Source organism: Tamandua tetradactyla, chromosome 10, assembly GCF_023851605.1.
Source record: "Tamandua tetradactyla isolate mTamTet1 chromosome 10, mTamTet1.pri, whole genome shotgun sequence".
In the NCBI taxonomy this organism is placed as follows: domain Eukaryota; kingdom Metazoa; phylum Chordata; class Mammalia; order Pilosa; family Myrmecophagidae; genus Tamandua; species Tamandua tetradactyla.
Genome location: NC_135336.1, coordinates 95234009 through 95249276, shown reverse-complemented (window position 1 = coordinate 95249276; position 15268 = coordinate 95234009).

The window sequence follows — 15268 nt, the reverse complement described above, 5'->3', positions numbered from 1 at the left end:
AAGAAAATAACAACAAACGTCATGAAATGCTTACCACAAACTAGACTCTGTTCTAACCACTTTCAAACATGCCAGCTTGTCCAGTTCCTATACTTCATGAGTAGGAGCTTATTAACCCCATTGTGCAGATAAAGAAACTGAGGCACAGTCATGTTAAACAATTTTCCTAAGGTCCCCCAACCAGTGGGTAGTGGAGGAGAGATGTGAACCCAGGCATTCTGGTGCAGGGCATGGTGCTTTTTTATTTTTTTGCTCAATAAATGTTTATTTATATTTTTATTGACAAATCTTCACACACAGTCCATGCATGGTGTACAATCAGTGGTTCACCATATCATCATCTAGTTGTGTATTCATCACCATGATCATTTTTTGGAGCATTTGCATCGCTCAAGAAAAAGAAAAAGAAAAAAGAAAACACTCATATGTACCATACACCTTACCCCTCCCTCTCATTGGCCATTAGTACTTCAATCTACCCTATTTACTTTACCCCTTATCCCCCCTATTATTTATTTACTTTTCATCCATATTTTTTTACTCATCTTTCCATAGCCTAGAAAAAAGGAACATCAGACACAAGGTTTTCACAATCATACAGTCACATGTAAAAGTTATATTGTTACATAATTGTCTTTAAGAATCAAATCTACTGGAACACAGCTCAACAGCTTCAGGTACTTCACTCCAGCCACTCCAATACACCATAAACTAAAAAGGAATATCTATATAATTCCTAAGAATAACCTCTCAACTCTGAAATCTCTAAGCCACTGAAATTCTATTTTGTCTCATTTCTCTCTTCCTCCTTCTGGTCAAGAAGGATTTCTCAATCCCATGATGCTGGGTCCTGGCTCATCCCAGGAGTCCTGTCCCACGTTGCCAGGGAGGTTACACACCTCGGAGTCATAGGATGTTCTGCTTTTAACCACTGTCCTATACTAGGCCCCAAATAATATTGGACTCCATTGTACACAAAACAGTACTCAAACCCTCTGGTGGTGGCCTGTCTCTTCAAAAAAATGGCTACTTCTTGCTAATCTGAAAAGCGGAAAGGAGAAATGATAGTCTGAGAGTTTTTAGAGAAGGAGGACGCACACAGGGCTTCCAAAGAAATTGTTCACACTTGCTCACTGCTCAGCTTCATGCCGAGGTTCCAAGTTCAAGCCCCTTCCCTGGATGACTGGGTGTGTCTGAGAGAGGCCTCTTAGACCTGTCCTACCCTTGTGGTTTCCTTAGAGTGGAAGCCTCAGAGGGACCCCTCCTCGCCTTCTCCATTCTGCCCTTTCTTTGTTGTTAGTTAATAAACTTTTTTTTTTTAACGAAAGTAGATTTACAGAGAAATTGAGCAGTTAGTACCAAGAGTTCCCATATACCCCCTGCCGCCCTCCTAATATCCCCCATTACTAACATCTTGCATTAGTGAGTGGCACATTTGTTACAATTGATAAACCAATATTGAGACATGAATATTAACTCAAGTCCATAGTTTAAGCAGATTTCCTTAGGTTTTACCTAATATCCTTTATCTCTCCCAGGATACCACATTCCACTTAGTTGTCACTTCAGTTCCTCTTGGCTTGGCATTTTCTCATACTTTTCTTGTTTTTAAAGTTCAGGTTCTGAGGAACACTGGTCAGGTATATTGTGAGATGCCCCTCTATTAGAATGCATCTGCTGTTTTTACTCATTATTAGACTGTGGTTATGGGTTTGGGAAAAGACTATCACAGAGATAATATACCATTTGCATTACATCATATCAAAGGTACAAATTACTAACATGATTAATGACTGTTAATGGTGACCTTGATCACCTGACTGAAGTAGTGTTTGTCATGTTTCTCCACTGTGAAGTTACATCCCCCACCTCCTTTGCAGTTTGTATTCTTTAGAGGAGAGTCGCCATGCACAGCCCACACCTAAAGAATGGGGAGTTCTACTCTCTCTCTTTTCTTTTCTTTTTTTTTTTTTTTGAGCTTATCAAGAAAATAATGGGCCTCTGGTGCTGCTGAGAGAGGGCCTTGTAGTTGGAAGAAAGGGAAGTAAGAGTTCTTGGCTGAGAACACCAGGAGAGCCCCCGGCTGCAGGTGACATGCTATGTGGGATACGGAGGACACCAAGCTATCTGTGCTCCAGATGGGACAGCCAGCCTCCACCCCCTCAAAGGTGCATGAGGACCTGGCCTCCATTCCTCTAGCCTGCAGAATCCAAAGGATCAGAATGCTCAGGATTTGAAATGCAGCTCCGTGTTACCTGGTCACTTTGGTTCTTTTCGTCCACGACCCCTGCTTTCCCTCACTGCCCAGATGATGTTGATGCAGATCTCCCAAAAGTGCCCAATGTGACTCATGATCACCATTTTTTCTGTTGAGGTCTGGGATCACAGACTGAGCTTTATCTAATGATCTCACAGAATTCCCCACATCTCTGTTGAGAACAAGCCCACGCTGTGTTCATAACCACCCTCAGCTGGTGTCACAGAATTCTAGATCCCTGGACTCAAAGGGAACTCAGAGGTGAGCAAATGCCACCCTCTGTTTGATGCATAAACACATTCTCCCCACTGCTTGGGATTTCACAGCCATTAGTTTTGCCTCCTTCCTGAATGACATAATAGAACTGAGTCCTGTAGTTTTTTTTTTTTTTTAAGGGGGAGGAGGTGGCATGGAATGTGTTTATTGCCCCAGAAGGAGGAGTGTTAGTTGGGTGCCAAATTTTAATATTGGTAATTAAATTTTGCATACCTCAAATTCTCCCTCTAGTTTCAATTGCACTGGTACTGTAAGGATTAATTAGTGTTTTGAAGATGAAGAGTCTTACATACATGTGAGGTATGATTATTTGTTATTACAAATAATTGCATGCACTTTCTTCTCTCACCTCGGTGATTATGAAAGGTTTCTGCAGGCAATTAAAACCTGCAGTTTAGTCTCTCTTACAAAATGGCTGCCTTTCATCCAAGTTTATTCTTATATTCACACACTGATTGGTTCATTCATTCATCCAAATTTGTTGGGTACCTATCATTTGCTGGGCATTGTGACAGGTACTGCAGAGCTGAGGAAGATAGCCATCTGGTAAACCAGGCAGACAGGAAGGACAAGCTTAACAGATCCTGCTCTTAGAAGGGCTCCACACTTGGTTTTTTGTTCTGTTGTCATTTTGAAGTTCTTATTACTGTTTTAACAAGGAGATCTTCCAGGGAGACTTTCACTCCTGGATGTCATGTCCTGCATAGAGGGGAGGGCAATGATTACACTAGATTTGCTGGATCTTAATCCCATTTGGCTTGCTTTTGTCACCTAGCACCTCTTTCCTGTCAGTCAGTGTGCACTCAGGGAATGCAAGTGAAATACCATGCCAACTAAATATATTTAGGAGGGCAAATTTGCTGAAAAAAATCATAAAATGCATTTAAAAGAGGAAAGGGAATCATTCTGGAATGGTGCATGATTTTTCTCTCTTAATAGAACCATAATCCACCATCCCCTGAGCATGTGCCCCTGAGTTGCCATTGTAAAACATCATGATAACCACCATTCCACATGCAAGTCCATGAAGTGATATGAGATTGGTTTATTCCCAGAGAAGAGATAGGGGAGGTAAAGCCTTGCCAAGAAGAAGCAGGTATGGCCTAACTTGGGAACATAGGGATTCCCTGACAAAGTAACAGGATAAGGTTAGGGATGGAATTTGTCATATGGCAATTCCCAGGCATAGGATGTACACGGAATATGAAGAGTATCAATCAAGACCAGAGAACCACAGTGAGGGGTTCCAGTTTGTGTGAACAAATACAGAGACTACAGAGATTGAGGAAAGGCAGAGGTGGCCAGAGGAAGCTGCCATGGGGATAGTCTTCACTACATCATGTCAAGCACTGTGCTAAAAACATTACTGAGATTTTCTCTTTTAATACTTACATGCACCTGTAAGTTAAAGACTATCTGTGATGGCTAGTAGCTATGTAACCCAGAAAAACATTTTCTAAAACATAATCCAACACTCTGAGTCTGAACCTTTCTAAATAGGTTACATAAATTAAGGTGTGGCCCAACTCTATCAGGATGGGTCTTAATCCTATTAATTAATGCCTTATAAGGAAAACCCCAAAGAGAGAGAAAGCCAAAGGGATCTGCCAGAAGCTGGAAGTCAAGAAGAGCCAAAAGAGAAAGGAAAAGACATCATGATGTGCATTGTCATGTGCCAGAAAAGCCAAGGACTAGGGTCGCTGGTAGCCAATGCCAGAATGCCACAGTCTTTAGGGTGAAAGCATCGCCTTGCTTACACTCTAATTTTGGACTTCTCCTAGTCTCAAAATAATAAGCCTATAAATTATCATTGTTTAAGCCAAAACAATAAAAACCATGATGAAATCTATCTCATTTAATCAGTTTGTCTCTGCAAAGGCCATAAATCATGGGGATTAAGAGAATGAGTCCTTCCTGAGACCAAGTTGGAAATCTACCACTGGCTCACTAGGGTCCTTTGGGCAAATTACAAAATTTCATTGTGTCTCATTTTTCTAAATTCCTGAAATTAAAATAATAGGTTTTTTATGAGGTTGACACACTTTTATGCACATGATTTTCTTTGAATAATGCCTGCCCATCACTAAGGATTCCACACTTGGAAGGACTCATATTCTCCCTAAGTCCTACCACTTGAGAAAAGAACCACATCTCCCATAGGAAGGACTTGATAAGATCTGTAGTCAGTGGCCTGGTAAGATACTACGTTTAGGCATAGACATTAAATCCACCTGTGCTGACTGAGCCCAGCTCTGTCACCAAGGGGTCAGTTGCCCTCTGTGGATGGGAGAGGCAGAGTGAAGCATAAAATGGCTGCATTCACTGCTTACTTTCCTGTGTACCAGACCCAGCTGCGTGGACTTTTATTCACTTCTTTTTTAAAAAAACATTTTTATTGAGAAATCTTCACACACATACATTCCATCCACATAGTATACAATCAATGGCTTACAATATCATAGTTCTTCACCATGATCATTTTTAGAACATTTGCATCACTCCAGAAAAAGAAATAAAAAGAAAAAAATAGTCATACATCCCATACCCCCTAGCCCTCCCTCTCATTGACCACTAGTATTTCAATCTACCCAGTTTTTTTAACCCCTTATTCTCTATTATTTATTTATTTATTATCCATATTTTTTTCTCATCTGTCCATACCCTGGATAAAAGGAGCATCAGATACAAGGTTTTCACAATCACATGACAACACTGAACAAGCTATATAGTTATATAATCGTCTTCAAGAATCGGTGCTACTGGAATGTAGTTCAACAGTTTCAGGTACTTTCCACCAACCACTCCAATACATCATAAACTAAAAAGGAATATCTATATAATGCATAAGAATAACTTCCTGGATAACCTCTCAACTCTTTGAAATCTCTCAGCCACTGAATTTTTTTTTCTCATTCTTCTCTTCCTCCTTTTGGCCAAAAAGGTTTTCTCAATCCCATGATGCCAGGTCCCAGTTAATCTTGGGAGTCCAGTCCCACATTGCCAGGAAGATTTACACCCCTGGGATATTCATTTCTCCAGGTAGTATTCATGGTACCTATTCTGTACCTGTCATAGGAGATAGGGCCATGGACATTGCAGACAGAGTCTCTGCCCAGATGAAGCTGTCCTCCTAATATGGAGGGAGACTGTGATAGTTTGGAGGTTTTATGGACCCCAGAAAAGATCATTTTCTTAAAGCTAATCCATTCCTGTGTGTGTAGACCTATTGCGGGTGGGACCTCCTGATTACGTTATTTTACTTGAGGCCTGCTGCTGGTGTGTCTTAATTCTCTTACTGGAGTCCTTTATAAGAGAAGCTGAGAAAGAAGCAGACAGAAGCTAAAAGTGACAGAAGGCAGAGAAAGGACACAGAGAAGCTAGAGGAGCTGAGAGAGAAGGGCATAAACAGCAGCTCTGAAAGAAAGCCACAGATGAGCAGCCAGAAGCTAAAAGCAACAAAACCCAGGAAAGAAGGGAAGGACTAACTGATACTGCCATGTGCCTTCTCCTGTGACTGAGGAATCTTGGGTCACTGACAGCCTCTCTTCAGGAAGAAGGTATCATCCTGGTAATGCTTTGATTTGGCCATTTTCATGGCCTCAGAACTGTGACTTGTAAACTAATAAATCCCCATTGTTAAAAGCCAGTCCATTTCAGGTATATTGCATTTTGGCAGCTTTAGCAAACTGAAACAGAGACCTAAGCAAATTGACAAGTATTATATTATATGTCAGATGGAGATATGGCTGTGGAGGAAAATAAAGCAGGCTGAGGGAAATGGGGCACATCAAGAATGAGTGGCCAAGATGTCATCTTGGTAAAATCATTCTAGGTACAGTTATTTTAGGTAAAGGGCACAGCAAGTGCACAGGCCCCATGACAGGGGCTTGCTTGGAGTATTTGAGACACAACATGAAGGCCAGGGTGGCTGAGGTGGTAGGAGATGGTGTTCAGAGTTAGAGGGCCACCACACATAGAGCTACCATTTTGCAAGTTTGGAATTTTTTTCTGAAAAAAGAAGGTTTTGAGCAGAGAACTGACATACACTATCTTAGTTTCCTAGGGCTGCCATAACAAAATACCACTAACTTGGTGACTTAAACGACTTAAATTTATTCTCTCAAAGTTCTAGAGTCTGAAAGTCCAAATCAAGAAGGCTGTTCTCTTTCTGAATGCTGCAGGGAAGAAGACTTCCTAACCTTTTCTGGCTTCTGGTATTTTCTGGAATTCTTTGGAGTTTACTGGCTGAACTCCATCTCCATCATCACACAGCCATCTTTTTCCATGTCTGTCTATCTGTGTGTCTGTGCACAAATTTCCCTCTTTTAAGGACACTGCTCATATTGAATGAGGACCCACCCTAATCTAGTTTGTCCTCATCTTAACTAATGACATCTTCAAATTCCCTATTTCCAAATAAAGTCATATTCACAAAAGTGGAGGTAAGGCCTTAATCATGTCTTTTTTTGGGAACACAATTCAACCCATAGCATGTGCTAAACAACTGGGCAGTTGTACTTTATTCAGAATCTTGGTGCAAATTGAAAAGGGCTCCCCTTCTTCCAGGAGGATGCAGCATGGTGCAAAAAAGTGCCCTGTTCAGTGAATAGAACAAGCCTGGATTTCAGCTTCCATTCATCTACTCGAGTGGGCTATACGAGTAAGGGTGCATTTTAGTAGAGGAGTTAAGAAGTGGCTGAATTCTGAATCTATCTGAAAAGTGGACCCACTGTCTCAGTTTCCCAGGCTGCTAAGACAAATACAAGACAAGGGGATGGCTTAAACAATGGAAATTTATTGACTCGGGGTTTCAGAAGCTGGAAGGCTTGCTTCCTCCCAGTGTTGGTAGCATTTTTGCTGGCCAGCAATCCTTGGGTCCTTTGGGAACAACCCATCAGGATGTCCTCTCCTTTCTCTTTCAGATTCTCCTGACTTCCAACTTAAGGCTCCTTCCATGCTTTTTTTTTTTTTCTATAAGACCTACAGTAGTAGTTTTAATACTCATCCTTATTCAGTCAGCCACACATTAAATAAAAATAATATCTTCAACAGGTTCCATTTGCAATTGGTTCACACTCACAGGAATGTATTAAGTACATTTTCTCCTGGGGTACATAATTCCTATGTAAAATACGCAAAATACATTTGTTCCATCTCAAAAGCCATAAGTCATTTCAGTAAAAATGTTATGTACAAAGTTTCATCAAAATCAGCTATGGGCATGCTCCATCCTGGAACAAGATTCCCCTGTCTGTGGACCTGTGAAACCTAGAAAATGTGTTTCCATTACAGAAGCAAGGTATTAGAAGAAAAACAGGGGCAAGTGTCCCAAACAAGCTGAAACCCAGCAAGGAAAACACCATTAGATTTCGGTTTCATCTGTGGCTTGATGCTTTGTCATCCAGGCCAGCTAGAGAGGTAGCCTCCCCCATTTCAAGCATTTGTGCAATGGTCATGCTGTCCCTGAAGGCTGGGGCAACCCTCTCCAAACTCCTTGAATACATAAGCATAGATCCCATTCTCTCCATGCCTGGGGGCAGCCAAACTCTCCTTGAACATTGGAAGTAGAAGCCCTGACTCTTTCAAGCACCTGGACATGGCTTGCCCCCACCAAGAGCAAGAGTGGACCTTCCCTTTCAAGACATGTGGGCAGGCCCTTTCTCTTGGCTGAGGGGCTCTGTTTGGTCCAGACTCTCTGCTTCCATGGATCTGCCTTTGAAGTTATTCTTCCTTCAATTTGTCCTTTCTCTGTCCCTTTCAGTCCAGGATGGCAGTGTTTCATTTATACAAATTTTGCTAAACCCTTGTCAGGTTTCTTGAGATAAATAGAACTGATAGGATATATATATATATATACATATATGTAAATATTAAAAGATTTATTATAGAAATTGGCTAATGCAATTGTGGGGATTGTTGGATTGAATTCTATAGAGCAGACCACAAATTGGAAATTCAATGAAGGTGAAGTTGGATCCCCAGGAGAAGCTGCAAGTTGGAAACCCTGATAGAGGTGACATTGACTTGTGTAGGATAAGCAGACTGGCTGACAAAGATAGAAATTATTCTGTTTGACTGCAGAAACCTTCATTTCTTAGTAATCTGTTTGCAACTGATTGTATGAGAAGACTCGTCTCATTGCTGAAGGTAATCTCCTCTGTTGATTGGAAATATAATCAGTCATAGATGCAGTCAGCTGACTAATGATTTAAATCCATTTATGAAATACCCTCACAGTAATAATCGACAAGTGCTTGCTTGATTAAACATGGATATCATAACCCAGCCAGATTGTAACATGAAAACCATCACAGTCCACCCCTTATCAACTTGGCCCTCATACACATCTTCTTAAACCATAATTAATCTCCAGAAAAGACAATAACATAGTCATACTTGTGCCTAACATAATTCAACTGATCTGAATATAACCAAAAACACACTGACCCTTTCCCCAGAAGATGACAGAAGTCCCTTGGGTGATATTCACTCTTATCCTTGAGTAACTTTAATACTATGGCATAAAGTTATAACAACTTATGTTATAGAGAAGGGGATAAGAAAGGGAAGAAAAAAAGATATTTGCTGGATGCATATATGCAAACATAGCCATAACAAAATAACAAATAAATACTCATAACCATCACGGTCTTCATTTCTACAACTGATCATGTAGTCATAGCTAGCACTTAAACTACCTTCTTCTACTACCCACTCTATATTCCCTTTACCCTCAGCAAGCACCTAAGGTTTATGTAGTGGGGTGACCCATACCTTCATAGTTGAAGAGTCTGGATCACTAGGAGTACTGCCTGCATTGGATTGTTGTAGTTTTTAATTCACTTTAATCACAGGGCATGGTAGTTCTAAGAGATGGTCTAAGGGATCTTCTGTATTTCAACCATCCTCCTTATCTCCATTGTCTAGTTGCTGTCCTGTTTCCCGTTGATAATCAAGGTCAATCACCCCAAACAATACAGTAACTCCCTTTTATGGGGGTTGATTCAGAAGCATGAAAAGCCCAAAGTAACCAGGTGACAGTCGTAGCTTCCTATTCAGTGGAATCATGGTTGTTTCTCCTGGTGGAAGCACTTCTCATTTTGGTACCAAGACTGCTAGACCAGCAGAGCATAAATTTGCAGGGACAGGAAGTAAAAGATTTTCTAGTAGATCACTCTTAGTGAGTGGTGTCACTTCCATTTCCACCCCTTGATTCCCGGACCTGTGAATGCTGGCTATGGAAAAAACAGCACCATAGAGTGGATACTAGTTTAAAGCACAAACAGCCTCTTGGAGAACATTGCCCCAGCCCTACAAGGTTCTTCCACAAGTTTGTTCCATAATTGAGTCTTCTAAAGACCATTACACCATTCTATCAATCCAGCTGCCTCAGGGAATGAGGGACATGGTAAGATCCATGAATTCCAGAGCATGTAACCATTGCCATATTTTACTTGCTCTGACATGGGTTCCTTGATCAAAAGCAATGTTGTACCATAAGTACATGGAACCTTGAATAGGGCATGAGGTTTTGTTGGTTTGTCTAGGTTAGTGTGATGCCCTGATAAATTCCAGAGTGATTTGAAGAGTGAATAAAGAAATATTTGCAAAGTCCTCTTGGGGAAATGGGGAGAAAGGGAAAAAAATTAAACTTCCACATTTGGAGAATTCCTGATATTCTTGCAAGCAGTAGGACAACCAAATCTGTAGGCTGAGCCCTGGATCTTGGGGTTTGCCCCTATGAAACTTATCCCTGCAAAGGATAGACTAAGCCTACTTAAAATTCAGCCTAAGAGTCACCCCCAGAGAACCTCTTTTGTTGCTGAGATGTGGCCCCTCTCTCTCTCAGCCAATATGGCAAGTGAGTTCACTGCTCTCTCTCCTCTATGTGGGGCATGACTCCCAGGGGTATAAACCTCCTTGGCAATGTGGGACAGAAATCCTAGGATGAGCTGGGATTCAGGATCAAGGGATTGAAAAAACCTTCTCGACCAAAAGAGGTAAGAGAGAAATGAGACAAAATAAAGTGTCTTGGCTGAGAGATTTCAAACAGAATCGAGAGGTTCCCTGGAGGTTATTCTCATGCATTACATAGATATTCCTTTTTAGTTTATGGTGTATTAGAGTGACAAGAGGGAAGTACTGAAACTGTACAGTTCTGTTCCAGTAGCCATGTTTCTTGAAGATGATTGTATAATCAAATAGCTTTTGCAACATGACTGTGTGATTGTGAAAACCTTGTGTCTGATGCTCCTTTTATCTACAATATGGATGGATGAGTAAAAATTGTGGATAAGAAGTAAGCAAATAATAGGGGGAATGAAAGTTTAAAATAAACTGAGTCAATTGAAATACTAATGGTCAATGAAAGGGACGGGTAAGGAGTATGACATGTATGAGTCTTTTCTTTTTTCTTTTATATTTCTTTTGCTGGAGAGATGCAAATGTTAAAAAAAATGATCATGGTGATGAATATACAACTATGTGATGATATTGTGAGCCATTCATTGTAACCATGTCAAGAATATTTGTATGTCAAGAATGTTTGTATGTTTGTTGTTTACAATATTAAACAGAAAAAAGTGGTGCTGTGTGGAATACCATGATGATGGACATGGCATTTTATAATTCCAGGGATGTAATTTAGGCAGAAGCTTTTAGTGCAAAGCACAGCCCTTTCCATGATGAAAGTGGTCCGATGTAAGCAACCTGTCACCAAGTAGCAGGCTGATTACCTCAGGGAGTGAGTGTGGGTCTCTGCTGATGGCAGATAGGGCACTCAGCATTGACTGTAGTCAGGTCAGACTTGAGTAGAAGTTCATGTTGTAAAACCCATGCATAATCTTCATCCCTGCCACCCTGGCCACTTTTTCATTAATTAATTGGGCATTAATAGGAATGGCTGGGGACTGGCATCTACAAAACAGTCATTATATCCATTTGATTTCTAAAATATTCCTCTGCTTAAGTCACTCTCTGGTGAGCATTCACATGGGACATAAAAATCTTCATCTTTTTATGAAGTATCTACATACTCTTTCCCAGACCTCTTTATCACCAATTTTCCAATCACATTTCTTCTAAGTCCCTGACTATCCAGTCAAACAAGTTGTCCACAGCTCATGAATCAGTATACAAATGCCGCTCCAACCATTTCTTCTTCCAAGCAAAATTAACAAGTTGGTGCACCACTCAAAGTTCTCCTCACTGGCAGGATTTCCTTTCACCATTGTCCTTCAGGGATGTCCCAGAAATGGGTTGTAGTGCTGCAGTTGTCCACTTCTAGGTAGTGCCTGCATATCATGTAGAACTATCTGTAAATGAGGCCCAAGGTTTTTTTGCTTCAATCAACTGATCATAGGGAACAACCCAAGAGGACATAACTATAATCGGAAAAGAAGAGATGATGTGACAGGTGTAGGACCCTTGGGACATTTGGGCCTTTTCTCTCTCTTTTTTTTTATTATTAATTAACGGAAAAAAAGAAATTAACCCAACATTTAGAAATCATACCATTCTACATATGCAATCAGTAATTCTTAACATCATCACATGGATGCATGATCATCATTTCTTAGTACATTTGCATCGGTTTAGAAGAACTAGCAACACAACCGAAAAAGATATAGAATGTTAATATAGAGAAAAAAATAAAAGTAATAATAGTAAAAACAAAACAAAATAAAAACCTATAGCTCGGATGCAGTTTCATTCAGTGTTTTAACATGATTACTTTACAATTAGGTATTATTGTGCTGTCCATTTTTGAGTTTTTGTATCTAGTCCTGTTGCACAGTCTGTATCCCATCAGCTCCAATTACCCATTATCTTACCCTGTTTCTAACTCCTGCTGGACTCTGTTACCAATGACATATTCCAAGTTTATTCTCGAATGTCGATTCACATCATTGGGACCATACAGTATTTGTCTTTTAGTTTTTGGCTAGACTCATTCAGCATAATGTTCTCTAGGTCCATCCATGTTATTACATGCTTCATAAGTTTATCCTGTCTTAAAGCTGCATAATATTCCATCGTATGTATACACCACAGTTTGTTTAGCCACTCGTCTGTTGATGGACATTTTGGCTGTTTCCATCTCTTTGCAATTGTAAATAACGCTGCTATAAACATTGGTGTGGAAATGTCCGTTTGAGTTTTTGCCCTTAATTCCTTTGAGTAGATTCCCAGCAATGGTATTGCTGGGTCGTATGGCAATTCTATATTCAGCTTTTTGAGGAACTGCCAAACTGCCTTCCACAGTGGTTGCACCATTTGACATTCCCACCAACAGTGGATAAGTGTGCCTCATTCACCGCATCCTCTCTAGCACTTGTCATTTTCTGTTTTGTTGATAATGGCCATTCTGGTGGGTGTGAGATGATATCTCATTGTGGTTTTCATTTGCATTTCTCTAATGGCCAGGGACATTGAGCATCTCTTCATGTGCCTTTTGGCCATTTGTATTTCCTCTTCTGAGAGGTGTCTATTCAAGTCTTTTTCCCATTTTGTAATTGGGTTGGCTGTCTTTTTGTTGTTGAGTTGAACAATCTCTTTATAAATTCTGGATACTAGACCTTTATCTGATATGTCATTTCCAAATATTGTCTCCCATTGTGTAAGCTGTCTTTCTACTTTCTTGATGAAGTTCTTTGATGCACAAAAGTGTTTAATTTTGAGGAGTTCCCATTTATTTATTTCCTTCTTCAGTGCTCTTGCTTTAGGTTTAAGGTCCATAAAACCGCCTCCAATTGTAAGATTCATAAGATATCTCCCGACATTTTCCTCTAACTGTTTTATGGTCTTAGACCTAATGTTTAGATCTTTGATCCATTTTGAGTTAACTTTTGTGTAGGGTGTGAGATATGGATCTTCTTTCATTCTTTTGCATATGGATATCCAGTTCTCTAGGCACCATTTATTGAAGAGACTGTTCTGTCCCAGGTGAGTTGGCTTGACTGCCTTATCAAAGATCAAATGTCCATAGATGAGAGGGTCTATATCTGAGCACTCTATTCAATTCCATTGGTCGATATATCTATCTTTATGCCAATACCATGCTGTTTTGACCACTGTGGCTTCATAATATGCCTTAAAGTCAGGCAGTGCAAGACCTCCAGCTTCGTTTTTTTTCCTCAAGATGTTTTTAGCAATTCGGGGCACCCTGCCCTTCCAGATAAATTTGCTTATTGGTTTTTCTATTTCTGAAAAATAAGTTGTTGGGATTTTGATTGGTATTGCATTGAATCTGTAAATCAATTTAGGTAGGATTGACATCTTAACTATATTTAGTCTTCCAATCCATGAGCACGGTATGCCCTTCCATCTATTTAGGTCTTCTGTGATTTATTTTAGCAGTTTTTTATAGTTTTCTTTATATAGGTTTTTTTGTCTCTTTAGTTAAATTTATTGCTAGGTATTTTATTCTTTTAGTTGCAATTGTAAATGGAATTCATTTCTTGATTTCCCCCTCAGCCTGTTCATTGCTAGTGTATAGAAATGCTACAGATTTTTGAATGTTGATCTTGTAACCTGCTACTTTGCTGTACTCATTTATTAGCTCTAGTAGTTTTGTTGTGGATTTTTCCGGGTTTTCAACGTATAGTATCATATCGTCTGCAAACAGTGATAGTTTTACTTCTTCCTTTCCAATTTTGATGCCTTGTATTTCTTTTTCTTGTCTAATTGCTCTGGCTAGAACCTCCAACACAATGTTGAATAATAGTGGTGATAGTGGACATCCTTGTCTTGTTCCTGATCTTAGGGGGAAAGTTTTCAATTTTTCCCCATTGAGGATGATATTAGCTGTGGGTTTTTCATATATTCCCTCTATCATTTTAAGGAAGTTCCCTTGTATTCTTATCTTCTGAAGTGTTTTCAACAGGAAAGGATGTTGAATCTTGTTAAATGCCTTCTCTGCATCAATTGAGATGATCATGTGATTTTTCTGCTTTGATTTGTTGATGTGGTGTATTACATTAATTGATTTTCTTATGTTGAACCATCTTTGCATACCTGGGATGAATCCTACTTGGTCATGATGTATAATTCTTTTAATGTGTTGTTGGATACGATTTGCTAGAATTTTATTGAGGATTTTTGCATCTATATTCATTAGAGAGATTGGCCTGTAGTTTTCTTTTTTTGTAATATCTTTGCCTGGCTTTGGTATGAGGGTGATGTTGGCTTCATAGAATGAATTAGGTAGTTTTCCCTCCACTTCGATTTTTTTGAAGAGTTTGAGGAGAGTTGGTACTAATTCTTTCTGGAATGTTTGATAGAATTCACATGTGAAGCCGTCTGGTCCTGGACTTTTCTTTTTAGGAAGCTTTTGAATGACTAACTCAATTTCTTTACTTGTGATTGGTTTGTTGAGGTCATCTATGTCTTCTTGAGTCAAAGTTGGTTGTTCATGTCTTTCCAGGAACCCGTCCATTTCATCTAAATTGTTGTATTTATTAGCATAAAGTTGTTCATAGTATCCTGTTATTACCTCCTTTATTTCTGTGAGGTCAGTAGTTATGTCTCCTCTTCCATTTCTTATCTTATTTATTTGCATCCTCTCTCTTCTTCTTTTTGTCAATCTTGCTAAGGGCCCATCAATCTTATTGATTTTCTCATAGAACCAACTTCTGGTCTTATTGATTTTCTCTATTGTTTTCATGTTTTCAATTTCACTTATTTCTGCTCTTATCTTTGTTATTTCTTTCCTTTTGCTTGCTTTGGGGTTAGTTT